This window comes from Silene latifolia, chromosome Y (assembly GCF_048544455.1).
Source record: "Silene latifolia isolate original U9 population chromosome Y, ASM4854445v1, whole genome shotgun sequence".
Taxonomy (NCBI): domain Eukaryota; kingdom Viridiplantae; phylum Streptophyta; class Magnoliopsida; order Caryophyllales; family Caryophyllaceae; genus Silene; species Silene latifolia.
In genome coordinates this window covers 476,104,341-476,121,008 of record NC_133538.1, presented here as the reverse complement: position 1 = coordinate 476,121,008, position 16,668 = coordinate 476,104,341, and positions in this window count along the sequence as shown.

Genomic DNA, 16,668 nt, shown 5'->3' with positions numbered 1-16,668 from the left:
GTTTTATTAAGTGGTAAACACAATCATTACATGCTTTAGTAGCCATGCAAGCCTACTAAACATTGTGAAGACAAATGTATGCATGCATTGGCTCCCCTCCCACTCACCCTTGGTCCGGTTTTTTAAGAGGGAAAAACTAATTGTTTTTCCCCTTAATTTGCCTCTTAGACTATAATGTAAGGTGATCATTCATTCATTCAACAACTTATCTAAAATAAGAGAGTTTTAGAGAGATAAAAATACTCCCAAATTTCCTTCTCCTCTACACGGTTTTAGGAGCTTAAAACCAAAATAATTTTGGTTCAATTTTCACTACATTAATATTATACTAGTACTTATAATATTAATTAGATTAAGTGTTAAGCCTTGGGTATAAAGCTTGGGGAGAGATCTTGTACTTAGATCTTGTTCATCCATAAAGGAAAAGCTCAAGAACAAGAAGAGAAAGGTGATCTCTCTTGTGCCCTAATAGCCGAAATCTACAATGTAAGGACATGATTTCTCCTTCTTTTATATTATTGTTTGCATGCATAAAATCCGTTTTAATTTTATGACAAATTATTTTAGACATATATGAGTATGTTAAAATGTATATGAATCTACATTTCCTTCAATCGGTATCTTGAGCCACGGTTGTTTGCATGCAAATTGGTTAAAAGTTTTTCCGAGTTATATGAATAACAAAATAAAACTTGTAAAATTTGTGTTATTATGATATATCACGAAATTATTACATGCATGTTAATATTTCTGGTCCTAAAATGTTTTAGGATATTTTGGTTAATTTTTCGGATTTTTATTGTTCATATTTTACAATAATGGCATTTAAATGTGATTTTATGAGTAAAAATGTCATTTTTGGCCTAAAATTAGCTATACTTCGAATTTTCACTTGGTTTTTGGATATGTTGTCACATATTTTATTTTGAGATAACCTGTAAATTTTCATAATTTTTGGACTTGTTATGCTCGAAAAATGATTTTTTCATTATTAAATTCGGATTTAAGTGAAAAATAGGTTAATATGAGTTAAATTTCGAATCTGGTCATAGAAAATTAATATGTTGTCACATGCAATTTTACAAGATGTGTGTAAAATAATTGGCTATAAAGAAGTCTTTTTGCATGATTTATGAATTTTTGAAGAAAAATAGCATAAATAGTGACATTATTAGTGGAAAATTAATAAAACATAATCTATGACTTAGGAAAAACGTCTAATGTTGCATTTTATTATATTTTTCAGATCTAAAATTGAAAAGTTAATGAAAATAATTTTTCCATGTTTTTATGATTATTTTATTAAAATCGATAAACCGCAACATTGTTTTTTCCGGAAAAATTTCGAAATTTTTAACCTAAGATTTTGAACATTATGAGTGTCATGGATTTTTTCCAGAATGTTCATGAATTTAAATTTCAAATTTTGAATTTATTTGAAATTTTTGGATTTATTTGAAGTTTAATAGCTTATTTTTGTAATTTTGGTCCATTTATGAACAATTTTGTAAATAAAAGTTAATTATGGTCAAATTACTAGTGGAGACTTTATTTTGAGTCCTAAGAGGTTAGGGTAATTAACTTATGCATAAATATGAGTTTATGCATTTTTGTGATTATAAAATGTTGAAATCACGCAAATCCGTAAAAACCGAGTAATATACGATATTGGCTAATTAAAAGGCGATTTAGCATAAAAATTGAGCATGTTCATACATATTATAATGCTGCATTTTTCTTTATGATTGTCATAATTTTAATTTATGTAATTTTGAATTATGTAATTTTACTTAGTATTGCCTTAGATTTTAATTGGTATTTCCCGAAATGTATGGGAATATCGATTCGGTTGTAATTTTTATTGTGATCTCGTATCACCGTTTTGTAATTTAATAGATTTATTTTATTTTAGTTACAAATGTATAATAGGAAATTATGTAATTTATTATGTAATTTTATTCATTCCGGAGTTCCAAAAGACGGATTACTTCAAGAATGGCGATACATAAAGACGGTGTTACCTCGAGATGCGTGCCACAACCGAAGTTCAAGGGACCAATGGAGTTGGTTTCCGAATATGTAATAGATTAATAGTTTTTCTATTTTAGGAAAGGCCATACTAGGATTTATTTACTTTTATGCTTGCATTTTATTTTATGTCACATGCATCGCTAAATCGCCATAACTAAACATGCATTGTTATTTTATCGAGTTCATCGACCGTGTCAATTCGAATTATCGTAGTTCACCGCTTTAGTTCACTTAAAACGTGATAGATAATAAATTGACATGACCTCTCGCTAAAATAACTAATTGAGACATAGCCTTACCAAATAGTAGAAACCATGAAAACCTATTTCGCGAGGGAGTGCACTCGGCTACCCCGGGGTACAAACCTTGTTACGTAGGGGAAGTGGGTGATAAATGTTAATCCACCTAATTCATGTTGATGAGGGTTTCATCGGCTACCCCGTGCCTAAGTTAATGTGGGTTTGGATAATGGACACATTTATTCGAAATTTGGATTGAACTCAACAAAAGTAATTGATAAGGGTTTCATCGGCTACCCCGTGCCCTTGTTGATGTGTTTTGGGCTATAGATAAATATTAGAGTAAATTTATCGACCGAGAGTTCTAAAAGTAGAATCGATTAAAGAGTTAATCCACCGAGTTATATTGATAAGGGTTTCATCGGCTACCCCGTGCCCAAGTTAATATGAATTTGGATCTTGGAATCATTTATCATAGTTGGGTAGAGGTCACTATGTAAATGCTATACTTGTTTACAAGTGTTAATATGACGATGAATGTTTTGTTTTCCACTATTCCGTTATCATATTGTTCTATTTCTTTACCACAATTCATATACGATATCATTTCGATTTTGATTCAAAACTCCATTAAAACATCGTAACTAAAGACAAAATATGAATTTTCTTCTAAAGACCTCGTATGAACCATTGCTAAGGATCTCTTGTAAAGAGTATAGATTAAAGTTATTCATTATCAAACAGGTTTTGATTCTTGACTAACACTTCTACTTACAATGGATTGTTATTCATATACTTAATTGAATTAAGTACCTTGAAGCGATAAATTATTTTGGTAATTAGTTTTGTCAAGAATTCGTAATTGACCAAAATAACGCAACCACCTCAATGAAAGTTTTTAAGACTAAAACGAACAAATGAAGAGTGTTCTTCATGAATTAAATTTTGCTTCTCAAAGCAAAGACTCATTGAAATGAGTGGGAGCATTCTCTTAACCTGTTAAGATGAGGACGAGGTTCAAGAAGTAAAGATTATAATGGAATTGATACAAGGTAATGTTAAAAGTAAAGTTGTTGAGAATGACGATACTAAACCTATCAATCCCGACCGATAAAGTTTCCATTGTCTCAAATGTTGGACACGAGAAAGGAAACTACCCCAAATTATTGAAGAATCAACAAGTTAGTTGTGGGACATCTAATGGGACCTTCTTCTTTAAATGTTTATTTGACTAAACATAAATTTTTTGCTAGTACCACTTCGTCAACATTAGAAACCAATGGAGGTTTTCATCATTGTATTCGACACATAAGATGATTAGAATATGACGACTAGCAACAATAATGTTGAGAGATAGAGTAATTGTGTACTCAATCTAGTTTTTGGATTTAAAGTTGTACTTAATTGTGACTATTAAGTGCATAAACTCTAAATAAGAATATAAACTTGTTAAGATACAAAAGAGGTTTTCACTTTTGTGACCTTATACACCACGATTTGATGTATGGCTAGCCCATTATCAAGGTGATTATATTCTAAACCAAACTAGAATGATATATCATGTAGATGATGTAAGATTTAAACTGGTAACCCAAGATTAAACCTTAAATTTTGGAATGATGAACGCAAGGAGTTATCGAGTACTCTTGAAACCATTAGATTGTTAATGGTATATGCGTATCTTGTATTCAAAGCAAGATGTCTCGTGCCTTTTGGTTGAAAAGGTGATCGAGGTTGTATATCATCGATCCAAAATAGGTTGATCATTATCTTTTACCAACGATTTAAGTTGACACTAATATGTTCACTTAATAAGGCAAATAAAGAAATCTTTGAAGAAGTTCAAGAGTTCAAGGAATCACGATTTAGTCGTGATGGGATTATCAAAGTGAAGACTTTGATATAAGCCAAAGGAAATGTGATATAGTATCACAAGTTAATCTCTCTTAGCACGCATTATGAAATAATGTGTGGATGGATAAGAAATCAAACGCTATTCGATATGGTTTGGATTTCAATCAAGTTACTTTGAGTTACTTGATCCTTTTGGGGTTTTTATCATTTTTGTCTAAATTATTTTTCCACTAATACGAATCATATGAGATATGAAATGGTAAGGGTACCATGTTTGTAAGTTTTCACAAGAAACAAATGCTCATTTTTCCCTTTTCAATTATCACGAGTACGATGGGTTTGCGGCTCATGAAGCTGTCTTTCTAAAATACAAGTTTATTTTTGAAGACAGAGTGGGAGAAATTATTCAAAGAGCCACAAGATGTTATGTCGCAAGAAACTGGTCTTTCTTGGCTACGTGAGATGTTTTGTGTAAAACGTTGTCGCAAGAAACTGGTCTTTCTTGGCTACATGAGACGTTTTGTGTAAGACATTATTTCTTCAAAACCTAGGAGGTTAAAATTCATCACTTGTTAAAAATGATGGATTCATGCTACTTTTAAGAAAGTAAAGAGCTTATAACTTACAAAGAAATCGTTTGATTCAAATTGATTACTTCTAGAAAGTAATGAACATATGACTTACATAAGAGTGTTTAAGTCACAACTCAATATAAGGCTTAGAGCCATGAAAATCCAAAATAAAAGGGCTTGATTAGTTGCAAAGGGTTTTGCACTAATAAAGACAAATTTCAAAGTTTGATTGGATGCAAAGGGTTTTGCACTAATTGAAATGCTTAAGTCTATTTGGATCTTCTTAGGGATTGTGTTTCATTATGAGGTTATGAAATACATAGCAAGTGAATCTAAAACCCACTTCTTCAATTAGAAGGAATGTATTCAATACATGTCTTGAGTTTTGAAGATTCTTGCAATCCTAAGATAATGTGAAACTTAAGAGAGGGTCTTAAGTAGGACATCAATGAGTTGGAATCAACATTTTTGGATCATGTGATAAAACATTTCTCGATATGTCGAGAAGTTGTGTTTATACATGAAGTTTAGTGGGAGTTACGGAAATTTTAATTAGTCCGATATGTGGATGACATATTGATCATCGAGAATGATTTAAGACTTTTGGAGTATTATAATACATCTTGAATATCCGGATTTATGAAGATAAATCCACATGATATTAGCGTCAGTAAGAAGTCTTATGTTGATAAGATTCATGACTAGTTCAATTAAATCGAACATATTTGATTGATTCCATTTGCTTCCGCTGCCGGATCAATTAAATGAGTAATGATGTATAACACTTCATATACTTTGAGTATGATGAATTGTTTTCAAAATCGAATTTAAGTAATCTTTACCTAGTATATAAAGATTACCCTTAAGTGCTTGCGACATTAAGAAAGTAAAGCAAAGTGTTTATGATGCAATTTTGTGTAAGGGTGTTACACAAATGACAATTGACAATTGAGGTTGCGCATGGTTTCCGACAAAACCATAATCAAAACACATTAGGATGGTTAAGATACCATTGTGGCTATGATAATTAAGAAGTAGATTTTCTAGAATCGTTCTAGGCAATAAAGAACAATGAGAGATATATATATAACGGAAATTGAGTACACTTGCAATCATGAGATGTGCAAGAGGATGAGTCCCGCACACTCGTGAAAACAAAGGGGGAGCTATTCTTAGGCTAAGAGGGCCTATGTCTTGATTGGATCTCGACACGTACTCAGAAAGTGTTGTGATGAAAATGTATACATTACAAAGAAAAACGAATATGTAGTAAGGTTGAGTAAGGTACAAGAAGTTGATAAAACCTACTAACCAAAGCCTTCTCATAGGCTAAACATGATGAGTCATGTTATTTCAATTGAATTGAAATGAACAACTACATGCAAGATCAAATTAGATTATAGAATATGGAATAGTAATCAGGCATTGACTATTCATATGTGATAATCGCATTTGTCGTTCGAGTTTTTCCTTTAAAAACTCCTTTTATACTTTGTTACATCCAAACGGGTTGTAGTGACAATTGAACCCCGTTAAAGTGAACACGGATTAACATTGTATTCGCCCATAGTCACTTGTATGAGGTGACGTCTCGAAGTGACTAGAGTGTGATGCGATTGATGGCAAGTTCAAATGCCATAAGGTCATGTGAGATGACTAGTCGATCACATAGGCTGTTAGGAACTTTTTGTCGGGCCTAATGACCGCTTATAGAGTTCTTGCAAATTTATATAGCCTGGTCGTGGCGAGAGCTGCTATAGTATTCTAATGAGTCGATTCTTTTGACTAAAGACTATTCACCTAAGATGGCACAGTTTGATTAACTTTGATTTGTGTTACTACGACCTTCGTAAATGGGGTCAAATGGGCATATTTTGGGTTATGATGGCTGTGGCTAGTCGAAGGGAATGAGTGCGATAGGAATTGTCCATCCCCTTGTCGTGGTTATAACAATATCTCAGGGCCACTCGAGGAGTAATGAACTGTAAATGCGTGGCCACGCTCGGAAGGTATCCAGAGTGGATAAATCCGGTCAATCAGTTATTCTCCAGATCGAGGAAACCACTCTCGATATGATCACTTGCAAGTACGACCCGAAAGACACCTTGCATTGAGTGGGAGATAGTAATAGGACAAGAGAATTGGTGACGCACACTTGTCGAGGACAAGTGGGAGATTGTTGGGAAATGTGTCTTCAACAATAGTGCGATCACATGATTTAAATATCATTATTAAATCTCATTTTAAGAATACAATTGGGAAGTAAAATTATTCTTTGTCAAACCGGTCAACATATATCGGTAATGATTGGCTGACTAGAGTTTGACATTACTGTCGTGTGACGGTGGTGATCAGTTGACCCCCTAGGTCATACCTAAAGGGCAATACTCTTAATTGATTATTTAATTAATCGTATAATGTTGCGAGTTAATTAAATAACTTGAAAATTGACGGACGATTTTGGAAGTAAAATTTACGTATCAAATTGAAATGTGATTAAATGAGATACGGTCTGAGTAATTGAATTGTATCATTACTCGGATGAAATTATTGTTTAAAGAAACAATCGGAATTGAATGATTTATTATAAATACAATCTGTTGTGATTTATAAATTGGTAAAATATTTTGGCACAAGTAATTATGATATTACTAAGTCGATTTTTGTATGTGACGTATTTTTATTAATACGTTGATTTTTAATATGTTAAAAATACATAACAAATTTATATCACATATGACATGTGACATATTGACAATTGACAAAATAATATGGATACCATATTAACATATGTGCCAAAAATAAGAGGAGGTTTAAGCTAATATTGTGGTTGTTTTATTAAGTGGTAAACACAATCATTACATGCTTTAGTAGCCATGCAAGCCTACTAAACATTGTGAAGACAAATGTATGCATGCATTGGCTCCCCTCCCACTCACCCTTGGTCCGGTTTTTTAAGAGGGAAAAACTAATTGTTTTTCCCCTTAATTTGCCTCTTAGACTATAATGTAAGGTGATCATTCATTCATTCAACAACTTATCTAAAATAAGAGAGTTTTAGAGAGATAAAAATACTCCCAAATTTCCTTCTCCTCTACACGGTTTTAGGAGCTTAAAACCAAAATAATTTTGGTTCAATTTTCACTACATTAATATTATACTAGTACTTATAATATTAATTAGATTAAGTGTTAAGCCTTGGGTATAAAGCTTGGGGAGAGATCTTGTACTTAGATCTTGTTCATCCATAAAGGAAAAGCTCAAGAACAAGAAGAGAAAGGTGATCTCTCTTGTGCCCTAATAGCCGAAATCTACAATGTAAGGACATGATTTCTCCTTCTTTTATATTATTGTTTGCATGCATAAAATCCGTTTTAATTTTATGACAAATTATTTTAGACATATATGAGTATGTTAAAATGTATATGAATCTACATTTCCTTCATTTAGTCCCCGAATTAACCTCATTCCCATGATTTATAGCACATATTTGGGTCATTTATTATCTTTAGTTTCCCATTTTGCATATTCTTTGAGGTTTTGTTTCCTAGATTGCTAACCTTGCATTTATGAGGCGAAATGGATCTAAATGGATCGCATCTAATGACCAAGCATCAAAGAGAAGACGGACACTAGAGGCCCTAAGTAGATAAATAAAGTGAAATGGGCAATGATGAAAAGATCCTTGTATCCCCAACATGATCCTTGCGGATTGTTAAGGAGCTAAAGAAGAGAACTAGTCTGCCCAAGGATCAGAGCGGCCCGAGCATGATCTGGGCGTACCAAGCTTCCAGGATCCGAGCGGCTTGATCCCAAGATGAGCGGACTGGAGTGCAATGATCCGAGCGTCCCCTCCCTGATCCGAGCGGATCTCAAGACAGAACAGCCCGTGCCACAGCACGGGACGAGCGAGTCGTGGCAGGACTAGCAAGGAGCATCCGCGCATGTCCCTCGGGAGTAGCTTTTCCTCAAGTTTTCTTAGGGTCTTAATAGTCATTTAAGCCCTTAGTAACCCTAATCCTTCTACCTAATCTTTAGTATAAATACCCCTTTGTACTACCTAGATTAGCAGCAACTCTTAATACTCTCTTAATCCAATCTTATGCTCTCTTAATTTATTTATAATACATTTCTCAATATTAATCACATCTTAATCTTTCTTTAATTTTTCTATTGTTCTTCCTTTTATTTGGGTAATTAGAAGATTAGTTGGGTTTATTTAAAGGACTGACAACCTTCTATCAATCATCAAGTACTTCTATTATTCTTTGCTTTATTATTTGGAATCATCTTCATAGGTATAATTCCTCTTTACTTTTGTATAATTATTGTTAATCACTTTCCTTTATTCATCATGTCTTACTTTGTTAGTATGATTGACAACCTTATTAGCATGCTAAACTTGATCATGAGTAAGTAGTCCTTTAGCTAGGGTTAATGGGGAATTAGGGGAAACAAATATGGGGATTGGTCTATGCTTAATCTAATATGCTCTCATAATTAATTTGCTTGCTTGTTGTGATTTCAACCTATGCACATGTTATGTTTGATGAAATGCGAGCCTATGAATCCTTGCATTTTTTGATCCATCCCTTATCTCTTCAATGAGGCTTGTAAGATATAAACCAACTCAAGCCTCATTAGACCATGCATAGAGTTGAATAGGAAGGATTAATTCGACTTGTAGGTGTTGTACAGTCTAGACGACTCGGCTTCGGGACCCAAACCTTGTTAGGGATTGTAAGATATACACTAACTCGATCCCATCACAACAATAAGTGCTTCCATCTAATTGAGAACATGTTCGTATAATCTACTCCCATGAATCCCCTATGAACGCATTGTTGGAACATTGTCCTCCGACATGTTGCATTTTATTATATTTTTCAGATCTAAAATTGAAAAGTTGATGAATATAATTTTTCTCATGTTTTTATGATTATAATTGATAAATCCGATAAACCGCAACATAATTTTTCCGATAAATTTTCGAAATTTTAACCTAAGTTTTTGAACATTATGAGTGTCATGGTATTTTTCCAGAATGTTCATAAGTTAAATTTCAAATTTCAAATTTATTTGAAATTTTTGTGATTTATTTGAAGTTTATAGCATTTTATTGTAATTTTGGGTCCATTAATGAACAATTTTAAGAAATATGAGTTAATTATAGTCAAATAGTTAGTGGAGACTAATTTTGAGTCCTAAGAGGTTAGGGTTATTAACTTGTGCATAAATATGAATTTATGTAATTTATTGTGATTTTAAAAGGTTGAATCACGCAAATCCGTAAAAACCGTTTAATATACGATATTGGCTCCTTAAAGGCGATTTAGCATAAAATTTGCATGTTCATACATATTATAATGCTGCATTTTATTTATGATTGTCATAATTTTATTTTATGTAATTTTTGAATTATGTAATTTTTTTACTTAGTATGGCCTTAGTTTTTAATTGGTATTACCCGAAATGTATGGAAATATCGATTCGGTTGTAATTTATTGTGATCTCGTATCACCGTTTTGTAATTTAATAGATTTATTTTATTTTAATAACAAATGTATAATAGGAAATTATGTAATTTGTTATGTAATTTTATTATTCCGGAGTTCCTTGAAGACGGTGTCACTCAAGAAGGCGATACATAAAGACGGTGTTACCTCGAGATGCGTGCCATAACCGAAGTTCAAGGGACCAATGAAGTTGGTTTCCGAATATGTATAAGTTAATTAGATTTTCTATTTTAGGAAGGCCATACTAGGATTTAATTTTTGCTTTGCATTTTATTTATATTTTGCATGCATCGCTAAATCGCCATAACTAAAACATGCATTATCTTTTTAATCGAGTTTATCGACCGTGTCAATTAGAATTATCTTAGTTCACCGCTTTAGTTCACTTAAAACGTCATAGATAATAAATTGACATGACCTCTCGCTAAAAATAAACAATTGAGACATAGCCTTACCAAAAAGTAGAAACCATGAAAACCTTTTTCGTGAGGGAGTGCACTCGGCCACACCGGGGTACAAACCTTGTTACGTAGGGGAAGTGGGTGATAAATGTCTATCCACCGAATTTATATTAATGAGGGGTATTTCGGCACAACGTGCCCTAAGTTGATATAAGTTTGGATCATGGACACATTTATTCGAAATTTGGGTTGAACTCAACAAAAGTATTTACGACGATTTCCGGATGTGTTTCGGGCTAGAGATAAATATTAGTGTAATTTTATCGAACAAGAGTTCTAAAAGTAGAATCGATTAAAAAGTTAATCCACCGAGTTATGTTAATAAAGGGTATTTCGGCACACCGTGCCCTAAGTTAATATGAATTTGGGTCTTGGAATCATTTATAATAGTTGGGTAGAGGTCACTATATAAATGTTCATATCTTGTTAAAATTATTTACAAGTATGATTTAAAAAGACAAATGTTAATATTTCCTTTTCCTCCATACTTGTAGTTCATTACAATGAATCCATCAAACGCTACCGCACCGATAACTATTGAGTCATACCACAATGTTTTTGGCGACGTTTGCTCCAACAATGATTTCGACACTACTAGAGAACTTCATTTTGCGATAGGTTCGGATGGAAACCTTAACTTCATCACTTCTACTAGACCACCTACTACTACTAGATCTCGTGTGATCCGGTCTCAGGAAGACCGCCTCATACAATCTATAGGATCTTTGTCTCTGGAAGATAAAGATGCCAAAACTAGTGGGAGCTCAAGCAATCAAGTTCTTGCTTCAAAGGGCAAAATGTTCAAGAAGAAGGGTAAGAAAGTGAAAAACTTCAAGCAAGTTGATGATGAGTGCCATTATTGCTATGGCATGGGACATTGGCTTAGGAATATTCCTAAGGGAAGGAATCATCGTTCCAAAAGGTAATATTCCTAAGGGAATTTATGTTATTGATATAAATTATACTTCCACTACGACATGGGTACTGGATTCCGGTTGTGGTTCTCACCTTTATAATCATTTACAGGGTTTAAGAGACGTGAAGAGGCTTAGCAAAGGAGATGTGGATCTACGCTTTGGAAATGGAGCTCGAGTAGCGGCCGAATCCAAAGGAACTTATGTATTAGCTTTGCCTAATGGATTTGAGTTGTATTTACATAATTGTTTTTATGTGCCTACACTCTCTAAAAACATTATTTCTATCGCTATGCTAGACATGGATGGATTTTGTTTTGTCACTAAGGACAATCGTTGTACTATTTCGAGGAATGATTTGGTTATAGGCCAAGCTTCTTCCATCAATGGCATTTACATTTTAGAAACCTCGAATCCGATTAACGATATCTATAACATTCAATCAAAGAAACTCAAATTAAGTGACCCAAATGAATCGTTCATTTGGCATTGTCGATTAGGTCACATAAATGAGAATTGCATCAAAAGATTAATTTCGACTAATGTGATTACACCATTTGATTTCAATCATATGGAACATGCGAATATTGCCTTCTTGGCAAAATGACTCGAAATCCTTTTAGTGGTAAAGGGACGCGAGCAAGTGAACTATTGGGACTCATACATACCGATGTGTGTGGACCAATGAGTATCACCGCTCGTGGAAATTATGACTACTTCATAACCTTCACCGATGACTTGAGTAGATATGGGTATATGTACTTGATGAAGCATAAAAGTGAAGCGTTTGAGAAATTCAAGGAATTTCAAAACGAAGTAGAGAACCAATTGAACAAAAGAATTAAGGCACTACGATCCGATCGTGGTGGAGAATATCTTAGCCTTGAATTCAATTCACACTTAAAAGGTTGTGGTATTATATCACAACTTAATCCACCCGGAACACCACAACTCAATGGTGTTGTCGAAAGGAGAAATCGAACCCTACTTGATATGGTTCGATCCATGATGAGTCAAACCGAGTTACCGAACTCGTTTTAGGGATTTGCGATTCAAACCGCAATAAAATCTTTGAACGTAAGTCCAACCAAAGCAACTGAAAAGAATCCATATGAGATATGGAGAGGAAAGGTTCCAGTTCTATCCCATATGAAAATTTGGGGTTGTGATGCTTATGTCAAAATTAAAAATGACAATAAGTTAGCACCACGATCCGAAAAATGCATTTTTGTAGGTTATCCCATGGCCTCACGAGGCTATTACTTCTATAAGCCTCAAGAGAACAAAGTGTTTGTGTCTCGAGATGCTGTCTTCCTAGAAAGTGATTTTATTTCTAGGAGACAGAGTGGGAGAAATTTTGAACTTGATGAAGTTCAAGAGCCACAAACCGAGGTAGAGACGCAAGAAGATGTTCCTTCGTCGTCTAACACGGTTGTCTCTCCTCCACTTAGAAGAACGGGCCGTGTTATTCGCCATCCCGATCGATATGTGGGACTTATCGAAGAAGATGGAACACTCGATGTGTTGCTTTTAGAAAGTGACGAACCCGCCACCTACAAGGCCGCAATCTCTAGTCCTAATTCCTCCTTATGGCTTGAAGCCATGAAATCCGAAATGGATTCTATGCATGAAAACCAAGTTTGGGACTTGGTGGATTTGCCTAAAGGGGCAAGACCTCTTCAATGCAAATGGATTTTCAAAGTCAAGAATGGCATAGAAGGACATGATGATGTCTACAAAGCTAGGCTAGTGGCAAAAGGATTTACCCAAGTCCAAGGTATCTATTATGATGAGACCTTCGCCCCCGTAGCCATGCTAAGATCTATACGGATTTTGTTAGCGATTGTCGCATTTCATGATTATGAAATACGGCAAATGGATGTCAAAACCGCTTTTCTAAATGGGCATTTAGAAGAGGAAGTGTACATGATACAACCCGAAGGTTTTGTTGATTCTAAAAATCCTAACAAAGTGTGCAAGTTTAAGAGATCCATTTATGGTCTTAGCAAGCATCTAGATGTTGGAATCATCGATTCGATCATGTTATAAAAAAGAATGGTTTCACTCGAAGTGTTGAGGAACCATGTTTATACATGAAATTCAGTGGGAGCAATGTTGTGTTCCTAATGTTGTATGTCGATGACATACTACTCATTGGAAACGATATTCCGATGTTGTATTCTGTTAAGAAGTGGTTAGGTAACCACTTCCAAATGAAGGATTTAGGAGAAGCACAACTCATATTAGGTATCCGGATCCATAGAGATAGATCCAAGAGGATATTGGCACTAAGTCAAGAGTCTTATATTGATAAGATTCTTCGACGGTTCAGCATGGACAAATCAAAAAGGGGTTTGGTACCTATGGTAACTGTGACTACATTGAGCAAGACTCAATCTCCCTCCAAACCCCATGATGTTGAACGCATGAAGATGATCCCCTATGCTTCCGCTGTTGGATCAATCATGTACGCCATGATATGCACACGTCCTGATGTCTCGTATGCCTTGAGCATGACGAGTAGATATCAAGGAAATCCAGGTAAGAGTCACTGGATAGCCGTCAAAAATATCCTTAAGTACTTGAGAAGAACTAAGGATTCTATCTTAGTGTTTGGAGGAGACACCGAGCTACATGTTAATGGATACACGGAATCGAGTTTTCAAACGGATAGAGATGATATGAAATCACAAGCTGGTTTCGTTTTCATGCTCAATGGTGGTGCCGTTAGCTGGAGAAGCTTCAAGGAAGTTGTAACTGCGGATTCAACAACGGAGGCTGAGTACATTGCAGCATCAGAGGCTGCCAAGGAAGTTGTGTGGATCAGGCAATTCACGGAAGGTCCAAGAGTAGTACCTACCGCCAATGATCCCATCACTCTCTATTGTGATAATAGTGGGACGATCTTCCAAGCTAAGGAGCCAAAGTCTAGTAATAGATCTAGACATGTACTTAGAAAATATCATGTAATAAGAGATTTCATTGAAAGAAAGGAAATTGCGATTTGTAAGGTTGGGACGGATGACAATATAGCCGATCTGCTCACCAAGCCTTTATCTCAGGCCAAGCATGATGGACATGTTGCGTCCATGGGACTTAAACGTGTAGCAAGTTTATGTTAGATTTTGAAATGAAATAAAAGTGTTGTTTTTGTTCATGTTCATAATCGAATTTGTCTTTTATCTTTTCTTTATACATTGTTATATCCAAACGGGTTGTAGTGACAAGTTGAACCCCGTTAAAGTGAACACGGATTAACATAGTATTCGCCCATAATCACTTGTATGAGGTGACGTCTCGAAGTGACTAGAATGTGATGCGATTGAAGGCAAGTTCAAGTGTCATGGAGTCATATGAGAATGACTAGTCGATCACATAGGTTGACTGTTAGGAACACTTTGTCGGGCCTTATGACCGCTTATAGAGTTCTGGCAAATTTATATAGCCTGGTCGTTACGAGAGCTACTATAGTATTCTAATGAGTCAATTCTTTTGACTAAAGACTATTCGTCTAAGATGGCACAGTTTCAGATTAACTTTGATTTGTGTTACTATGACCTTCGTAAATGGGGTCAAATGGGCATATTTTGGGTTATGATGGCTGTGGCTAGTCGAAGGGAATGAGTGCGATAGGAATTGTCCACCCCTAGTCAGGGTTATAACAATATCTCAGGGCCACTCGAGGAGTAATGAACTGGAAATGCGTGGCCACGCTCGGAAGATATCTATGGTAGATAAATCCGGTCAATCAGTTATTCTCCAGATCGAGGAAACCACTCTCGATATGATCACTTGCAAGTACGACTTGAAAGACACCTTGCATTGAGTGGGAGATAGTAATAGGACAAGAGAATTGGTGACGCACACTTGTCGAGGACAAGTGGGAGATTGTTGGAACATGTGTCCTCCGACAATAATGCGATCGCAACTGTCGATCAAGATGGTCACATGTTTAAGTCTCATTTTAAAGAATACAATTGGGAAGTAATATGTTACTGTCAACTGGTCCACACATATCGGTAATGATTGGCTGACTAGAGTTTGACATTACTGTCGTGCGACGGTGGTGATCAGTTGATCCCCTTAAGTCATACCTAAAGGGTAACACTCTTAATTGATCATTTAATTGATCGTATGACGATACGGGTTAATTAATTTACTTAAAATTGACGGACGATTTTGGAAGTAATATTTACGTGTCTCATTGTAATTTGATTAAATAAGATACGGTCTAAGTAATCGAATTGTTTTATTACTTAGATGAAATTATTGTTTAAGGAAACAATTGCATTTGAATGAATAAATTATTATAAATACAAGATGTTGTGATTTATAATTGGTAAAATATTTTGGTACAAGTAATTATGAATTACTAAGTCGATTTTGTATATGACGTATTTTTATTAATGCGTTGATTTTTAATATGTTAAAAATACATAACAATTTTACATGACATGTGACATGTGACAAATTGACATATTGACAAAGATAAAATTAATCCATTTTATCTCTATTTGGACCGAAACAATGGGGTAGTATTAGCAATATATTATGTTAATTGAATTAGTGGAAAACATGATCATATTAGCCTAATACTAGCCATGCATACCTACTTGCTCTTGTGAAGACAACCTTGTGCATGCATTGGCCATTCCCTCCCCCTCCTACCCGGTTTTCCTTGACAAAAGGCCAAGGGTCTTTTGCTCATTTTTCTATCTAATTCACTACATGCAAAACTAGAAAAAGATTATTCATTCATACATCTAAAATAAGAGTTTTAGAGAGATAACAAATCTTCCTTTTTCTTCCTCCTCTTAGCCGAATTAAGAGAACCAAAAATAAATATTTTGGGTCATTTTATTTAAATTAATATTGTTCTAGTAATAATAATATTAATTTTGTTAAGAGTTTACCTTGGGTATTAATCCTTGGGAGGGATTCTACACTTGAATCCTTGTTCTTCCATTTTAGGAGTGCTCAAGAACAAGTAAGAAGGAGATCTTACTTGTGCCCAAATAATCCGAAAAATCAATGTAAGAAGATGATTTCTTCCTTATTTTTATCATTGTTTGCATGCATAA